Raw genomic sequence first — 8,782 nt, 5'->3', positions numbered from 1 at the left:
GGTAATTTCATCGGTGTCTTGTGAGAATAGAAGTAAATTTGCAATCCTCAACCTCCTCTATCGCCTCTGCTTCTCTCTATCTGACTTAGGAAATCTAGGTTTTCAATTATTTGCAATTCTTTTCTCATATGAAATGTTTCTACCTATTTTCAATCTCTATCTTGATCTGAGAACTTGTTTAGCTCCTTATGTGATCAAATTGATCATAAACGTTTGTTTTTCCTCAAGTGAGACTTGAATCTCAGTTTGTTTATTGTGAAAATGTTATAAAACGAGAGCAAAAAAATGTATTTTTATTGTTTTTTTTTTTTTCCATTTTTTAGAGCCAAAAAAATACTATAACCAGATTCAGAAATTATTTTTTTCTTTTCTGTTCTTTTTTCCATTTAGTTCAGGAATACTGAATAAAACTGACAATTGTCCCATCCTTCTATCAATGTTATAGCGATATAGATACACATTATTTATATAATGCTTCTATCAATTTTCCATTGTTTAAAATGCTTGATTTTGCTGACTGTTTCCATTCTAACTTGAACATCTGCATTCCGTTGTGTCCAAATTATGGCTTTTTTCTTTTTTTTTTTGCCCCTAAATATGATGTTTGTGCTGAAGAAAAATGATTTTTTAAAGCTTTTTATATCCTTTATTTTCATTTATGGGAGGGAAGAAGAAAAATAGTAAATAAGGAGGCAATTCGATTAGTTTTTGTTCTACGATTCATAGCCACATGGCATTTCTGACAAGTGTCTCTGCTTCCTAGCTCATCCTAGTTTCTGTTAGACCATCCTTGCTCATTTTGAATCTTGAACATCTGATTTTTTTGGCAGACTTTGCTCAATATTTTTGGTGCACTTGATGATTCGGTGCCTTCAAATTATAAGGCCCAACATATCTAAGTATTTGACGAATTTTTATCCATTGGATGATTGATCCTCCATTGTATTGTATATACAAGAAACCAAAATTTTGAAATTCAAGTAACTATGACTTTTCCCAAAGTTGGCCAAAATATGTTTCCATTCATGCATACATTGAAAACGTGGATACTATTAACCTTTAAGGCTTTTGTGTTCTTGATGTTCAACCTGTGTTTATTTAAGGATTAACATCCTGATAGTTTAACATCAGTAAACAATTTGACACCAGTGCTGTTGACCAAGGAACTCATTAGCTGCTGAACCTCTCTGAGTTCTTTAGATAATTTCTGAGATGCTGTGAGCTCGACAGATTATTTTTGTACCATACATTACAATTTTGGGATATCTACGGTTGTCAACAATAATGCATTGTGAGGGGGGAATGGTTTGGGGATACCTATGATTCTCAACTGCAATGCGTTGTGAGGGATTTTTTTATATCCTGAATTGAATTTTGCTACTTCATAGCCATTAACAGGATGATGGTTAGTTTCAATAAGTCCTAGTATTAGGAGTTAATGCACTTGTATATTTGGACAGGTGGATTGGCTAACTGAGAAGATGCGTAGCAACAACTTTACTGTCTCTTCTATGCATGGAGATATGCCCCAGAAGGAAAGAGATGCAATAATGGCCGAGTTCCGTGCTGGTGAAACCCGTGTTCTGATCACAACAGATGTTTGGGCTCAAGGGTTGGATGTTCAACGGGCAAGTACTTTTATTTATTTACTTTGTTTCCTTATGGTATGCATTATGGTTTTATTTTGATCATGGTTTTAAATCACGGTATCAGTTGGCGTAGTGGGCGTGGTCATTGTGTATTATTATTGGGAGTATTGGCCAATGTGTAATGTGAATCAGAAACCGAACTCGTAATTTTTTTAATCACTGGTAAATGCGAAAAAAACTCAATTCATAAGCATGTGCTGAGCCTATTTATCATAATTTTGATATTTGTAATGGTTTATAATCAGCAATTTGGCTCTTGAAAACATGATTTATAAGCATGTAGTTTATGTTTCTATGTATTACTGTTATCTGTCTGTATATATTAGTGGGATGTGATGTGGGTGGTCCACAAATTTTTTAAATTCATTGTAGCTTATTGTTAATTATTTTGTTTCTCAAGTGCCAGATAGAGAGATGCTTTTGTTTTTTTGTTAATTGTTGGTTGGACTGATGTAGAAAAATGCTGTCATCCAATTGGCTTTTGTTAATTGTTGGTTGCAAGCCTTTGAAAAATACCAGTGGATGATGGCTTTGAATTCTCTCTAACACACACACATGGTTGAAATTGTCACCATTCGCTTCAGATGAAGTGAGTTAGAAAGAAGCATGTTAGTGTATAACCCAGGAGGATACTCAGGTGTTGAGCGTTGGCTAGTGTTGTTGAATCCTGTCGAAATGTGTATCATAAAAGACATTAACATATATGAATTTAGATAACAATTAAGTATTTTCATCTAATATATAAACATATTGCAAGAATAAAATAATCACATAACCAATGATATGAAAAATTGTCTTTAAGAAACTTAGATATTGGTTAAAGAGATAAATATACATTCATTAAAACCCCAAAGTATCCAACTCATTATTAGGAAGAAAATTGAAAATTTAATATAACAAAAGATAAATGACATTTAATTTGGTTCATGATTTGCAACCAAAAATATTCTTCAAGACTTGTTTGGATATGATATGAGTAGTCCCTAACATAGTTGTTCTTGTTATATTGTTTGTTGTCATGGTCTAAACATATATTTTGGCCGAAATCTCGGGTTTATACCTAATTAGATTCATGAGAGAGTAGTTCAATTTGTTGTAGCAAAGGGAGTATGATAGTCATTTTTGCTTGTGAGTTTATTTGGGTTTGGGTTTTCTGTGAATATGGTTCATTACTGTTCAATGAGTGTTGGCCATGGTGATAGATAGTGAAAAAAAAGGTCATGAACAGGGCCAAGAGTGAAGAAAGTAAAGATTAATCATGCATTACGAATCATATGTACGCAAATGTATCTCATGATTCAATTCGCTGACGATACTAATTCGTGATATGTATCTTTTTTTCATATGATAAGAGTAATGTATCATACGATTCTGACAACACTGGTGGTGGCTCTCTTATTCTTCTGTGACAAAAAAACTAATATATTACCAAAAGATGATATTGAGATTCTCTTCATTTCTTTAATTAAAAAAGAGAAGGCAATTACAGTTTTTTCGCCACATCTCAGTTTTGGGATGTCAAAAGGTTTGTGACTCTCTGGTGCTCTTCTTCCCTTTTCAAATAATGCAGGACCTGAGGATGGAGAAGAAGTCATCAGACCTATATGTTCCTGACAGCAGTAATAATAGCTCCAATGGAGGGAAGAATGGATGGAATAGTTCTGCTTCTGTTATTACAGTGGAAGAAGAGGCACCTCTGATTCCTCCCTTGAGAGTGTCTCATCTTGGGAGAAGCCAGCTTGGCAGTCACTCGGAATGACTGATGATAGTTTGGAGATGATCTTTTGCAGGCATTCACTTGTAGTTACTTTAGCAATTTATTTGTCAGAAGCAAAGAGCTAAACTGAATTAATCAGAGGAAAAGGTTTGAACTTTGAAGTATACAACCCTGTTCTTTTTTTCTTCTTCCTGAAGATTGACAATTTTTTTGTAGAGAATCTTGCTAGATCATAATTTGTGCTGTGACTCATTGTGAAAACTTAAAATTGTTAGTTTTAGCATGCTATGAAATATCAGTTGCTTCTCTGATAGGCCATTTTTGTTTTGTTGAAGAGTCTTATTGATCGTTAGTGAATTGTGTTGATGCAATGTAATCAGAAGGACTGCTGCATGGAGACCTATCTGTTCGTAATCTCTCCAGTTACAGACTGGTGCATTTTTGGGTCTGCCCTTGAGGTAAAAAGGTAAGAGAAACTTAATATTCTAATCCATGGTTGGCCAAAGGCTGTCCGTCCGCACATGGTTTGTTCTTTACGTAGAAGAGAAACATAAAAAGACCTATGATATTATTGCTGTGGAAATTGTCCAAGGTGGGGATATGATTGAAATTTATTTTGTTACAATATACAATGAGCCTGCTTGCCTGTATTGGAGTTTGAAGTTGCTCGGCTGGAGTTATACATTGTAACTAAACTGCCTGTATTATTCTTTGTTTTTGTTTTTGTTTTAGTATTATTATTATTAAAGAAAAAAGCAGTTACTGTTGGCACAATTCTGTTGAGAAGGATCTCTCGTTTTTCTCGTTGAAATGGATGGCAGTGATAATTAATGCAATGAGGATGATAAGCATTGAGCAGGAGCAGCACATTATCAACAATGTAAGGATGGCTCTTGCTGGTCTACACCCGCCCACCCACCCACTTAGGATTTGTGGATTATATAAAAATAAAATAAAAAATTAGTCTTGAATTTTATTTTTTTTCTCTTGACAATTTCTTTTCAAATAGTTTTATTTTTATTATTTCAAATTAAACTGCATTAAATTTTCAAGTCACGTGTATATGTTTTTGCAGGTTTTGTTGAGGGAGTAGTTGATATAATCGAGCGGCTGATGTTTGGGAGCCAAAGTGAGATTATGTGGCTCTTTCTTTTCTTTTCTTTTCTTTTCTTCTTTTTTTTTTTCTTTTTCTTTTTTCTTCTTTTTTTTTTTTTTTTTGAGGACTTGAATCTTTTAGCACAATATATTTTAAGAATGGTTGATGGATATTTCTTTTGCATGTATGAAAGTTTATATTTTGTTTGCACACTTATATGTGAATGTATTTCTATTATGAGTTTAAATTAATTTGTTAATTTTGTTATTTTTTATTAAAAAAAATTGTTAGGTGTTTGCAATTGATTTTTTTGTTGTAATAAACGTATATATGATTTTATTATAAAAATTATTATTTGCGACGGTAAAAAAGAAGTCGCTAAAAGTGTTTTTGATTTTTTTTTTTTTTTTTTTTTTTTTTTTTTGTTGCGACGGCAAAATAGCTGTTGCAAAAAGTAGGTTAGGCAGTCGCAAATAGTTTGCGACTGTTATTTTGCGGTCGCAAAAAGTATTTGCCACCCCCACATTCGCGACCCTCATTTGCCGTCGCATGGGCCGTCGCAAAAAGTCTTTTGCGACTGTTTTTTTATTATTTGCGACGGCTTGTAGCGGTCGCAAAAAGTAATTTTTTTAGTAGTGTATGTTTTTGATTTGGTGAATATTCATTGTAAAGTAAATGGATGGAAGGATGGTAATTTTGTGAAGTAAATGGATGGAAGGATGGTAATTTTGTAAAGTAAATGGGTGGATAGATGGCTGTTTTGTCAAATATTAATGTGTTCATGTTGAGAGGGGGTAGTAATTAGATGGATTAATTATTATTTTGATTTCCTTTTGATGGTTTTTTGTTTGTAGATTGGATTGTTGATGGATTTTTATGTTGAAATTAATTGGATGGACATGAATTATGCATTAATTGTAAATGTATTACAGGTATTACAAAAAAAAAAGTAGCATTACATTGACAAAAATGCAGTTTAAAATTGAAAGTTTTTTTGCGACCAATAAAATTGTAGTCGCAATAGGTCCTTGGCAAGCTTGTAGCTGTGCTAGACTTTTCGCAACTAAGACATATTTTTAGTCGCCAAAAACCACATTTCAGTGACTAAAATTGGTGGTCGCAATTGTTACGTTTCAGCGACTAGACTTTTCGTCGCAAAATGAACTACTTTCGAGAAATCGAACTACTTTCCGCGACCAACATATATGGTCACAAATAACTACCTTTCGTGACCAACTTTAATTTTGGTTGCCAAAAACCACCTTTCAGTGACTAACATCGATGGTCGCAATTGTTACTTTTCAGCAACTAGATTTTGTGTCGCAAAATGATACTTTCCGCGACCAAGAATATGGTCGCGAATACCTACTTTCCTCGACCAACTTTTGGTTTGGTTGCCAAAAACCTTCTATGACCGGCTTTTAGTGACTTCATTATGACTAACTTTTTTTCGTCGCTAAAAATAATCAGCAACTAGATATGAGCTTTTTGCGACCAGCTTTTGGTCGCTAAAAGTGTTATTTCTTGTAGTGTTTTATCGAGCCAAGCTCAAGTAGTTTGATATTTTATATAATTTTAGGCTTATTGAACTGAGTCGAATGAGCAATTGACTGTTCAGCCTTGGTTTGAAAACCTTAAAGAGCTCTAAAATGTATTCAAACTTTGCTTGTTTATTTAATGAACTGAGTTCGAATGAACTTTTAATAAGCCAAACACGAGTCAAGCTCAAGCTTTCGTTCGTTTATCACCCTTACTTCCAACTCCTCCAATTTATGTTCCATTTTCTCCACATTCTCCACCATGTTTTCCACATGTTTAATGCTGCTTCTTTTTTCTGCTCATTTCATAACTTCTTATAACCTCCAAGTAAGCAAGACAACGCTACATCTTCTATAATTATAAATAATAACCAATGATAATAAATAATTATTTATTTATTTATGGTGACAACCAATATATTAACTCTAGTTGTCTTGACTTATTGTTGAATGTGTAATATGTAAAATTTTCTATTTTTTATAAATAAAAAAAATGTCATAAGAAGAGAAAGTTGAAAACAAAAAGGAAGCCATAGAAGAAAATGAAATAATATAGAAGTCTTCATTGTTATGAGATCTGATCATTAATGGCGCTGATTATGAGCTAATATCATAAATAAACTAAATCTGAATCAAATATCAATATTTTTATTAAGAACATATGAGTTTAAAAAAATAATAATAATAAATAATAAAAAAACAGGTATATATTGACATGCAAGTGATTGTTTTATAGAAAATGTATGAGATTTCCAAAATAATTTCCAATTCCACTCACAATAATGTAGCTTTTCAACTTTTAATTTATCACACTTAATCATATAAGGTCCAACTCTCTTACCACATGACTGACTGTAATTGAATTTGTTGGCTTAAATTATAGCCTCTAACGTTTCTCTTATTATTATTGGGAGTGGACTTCCTTTACAGGGTTGTGTGTCATTAAAATGATGGGTTTTTTACCAGTCAGTCCCAATAATGGAATCTATTATCCATTAGGTCCTAAGTTTATATCTCATGCACCAGCAAGTCCTGTTATATTTTTTTTTATCCCGACTTTGCCCTTGTTGTTATACTTTCGCGCGTTTGGTTTTTTTTTTCCTCCTAGTTTCCCGTTTTATTTTTGAACTTCAAATTGCAAATCTCTGACAATATTTTTTTTGGCCATTTTTCATCTCCAACACGTCACCACCACAACCACCTTCTCAGATTTGGTGGCGATGAGAGAAAAAAGAAAAAAAAAATGAAGAAAATGAAGGAGAGAGATGAGAAGCCATTACTAGAGAATAATTCTCATCATTTTATGCTATCACAAATCAAGCCAAAGAATCCAAAGTCTAATTCAGTGATAAATTTATCATGCATCAAATCTCAACCAGAGTTGCAATGATAAATTTATCACTGTTGAATTTGTTAAAAAATTGACAAATAGCAGACTTGATTTGAGAGAGAGAGGGGCATCATAACAAATTTATCACTAAATTAAGTAACAAATTTATTATTCGTAAATTAAATAACAAATTTATCACTGAATCAAGTAACAAATTTATCAGATCAATTACATGTCTATAGAAGATCAACAACACCTTTCAATACACTGATTGGAGACTTTGCATCCCAAACCGGTAATGGAAGAAGATGGTGGCAACGATGATGTCGAAGATGGTAGATCGGTGATGGAGGAAGATGGTGGCAACGACGATGTCGAAGGTGGTAGATCGATGATGGAGGATTGCAGTGTTGAAGCTATTAGATGAATGATAGTGGAGAAGCAATGATGATGGCAATAAGGGAGAAGGGCGGTGGTGGTTGAGGTGAGTATGGTTGAGCCGAGCAACATATAAGGTGATGGAGGAAGAGGAGATGGTGTGCCAGTGAGAAATATGAGAGTGAGAGAAAGAGAAGAGAGAGAAATATAGATAAGGATGACTCAATTGAATGTAAGGGGTAAAATGGAAGATGGGCTAAATTATTTTGGGTCAAAACTTCTTAGGAATTAAGTCTAGTCCAAAGGACCGGCCTGTGATACCCATGTTTCGTATTATGCTAATTGATCCTTATTATGAATTTGATTATGTGTCTGATATGATTTTGTGTGCCAATTATGTAAATATATGTGGTTTTGAATTTCTATCTGTTCACCGTAGAAATATCTGTTTGATTATCTGCTTTGGAAATTAAATTGAAGGCCTTATCGGCCACAAAACCCAAAATTGACTGCGCTATTGTGATTGGCGAAATTTTTAGAGCCTACGGTGAAATTTAATTAGAAATTGATTCGGACCAGATTAAATTGATTAAATTGATGAATTAGTGCCCAATTCTGTAATATTGATAAAATATGTTGAGTGGGACCTTATAAAGGGCCATTATTCACCTCACTCCTCCCTTTAGAGTCATTCGACTGAGATCAACTCTGTAGAGAGAGAGAGAGAGAGTGTGTACGAGATTGGGGTTTTGATCTTGAGGCTTGAAGATTTCTCAAGAAGCTTGAAGGTTTTGGAGTGTAACTCAAGAATTAAGCTTACATTGGGAAGATTGAGCTCCTAGGTGAGTAAATTCATGAGTTTGAACTTGCGATTTTGTGAATTATAGATTAATTGGTGATCAAGAACAAGAGTTGTGCTATAATTGATAAATTTGGAGTTAATATGCACATGCATGTATAGGATCACCATGATTTTTCATAATCAAGCGTGTATTAAGTTGAATGTGGAAAAATGAGTGTTAAAACATACATGCAAGCATGTTTTTGTTGAGTTCCATGAGAATGGACACCAAT

The 8,782-nt window shown here is 33.5% G+C and overlaps 1 long non-coding RNA gene across 3 annotated transcripts; it reads left to right on the top strand.

The window, feature by feature from the left end:
* Positions 1 to 3,219: 3,219 nt before the first annotated feature.
* On the top strand, positions 3,220 to 4,729 carry LOC145801410 (uncharacterized). 3 transcript variants are annotated; one of them, XR_014342839.1, is made up of 4 exons: positions 3,220 to 3,513; positions 3,747 to 3,832; positions 4,099 to 4,246; positions 4,442 to 4,729. It is a non-coding gene; the product is annotated as an uncharacterized LOC145801410 (long non-coding RNA). The 3 variants fall into 3 exon arrangements; XR_014342841.1 differs by having other exon boundaries at positions 3,376 to 3,513; positions 4,188 to 4,246; XR_014342840.1 differs by having other exon boundaries at positions 3,377 to 3,513; positions 3,750 to 3,832.
* The last annotated feature ends 4,053 nt before the right edge of the window (positions 4,730 to 8,782 follow it).

The sequence above is a fragment of the Camellia sinensis genome, chromosome 10, assembly GCF_055761805.1.
Source record: "Camellia sinensis isolate YWXY chromosome 10, ASM5576180v1, whole genome shotgun sequence".
NCBI lineage: Eukaryota > Viridiplantae > Streptophyta > Magnoliopsida > Ericales > Theaceae > Camellia > Camellia sinensis.
Note: the sequence above shows the minus strand (reverse complement) of the source record. Positions and strands in the feature narration are given on the sequence as shown.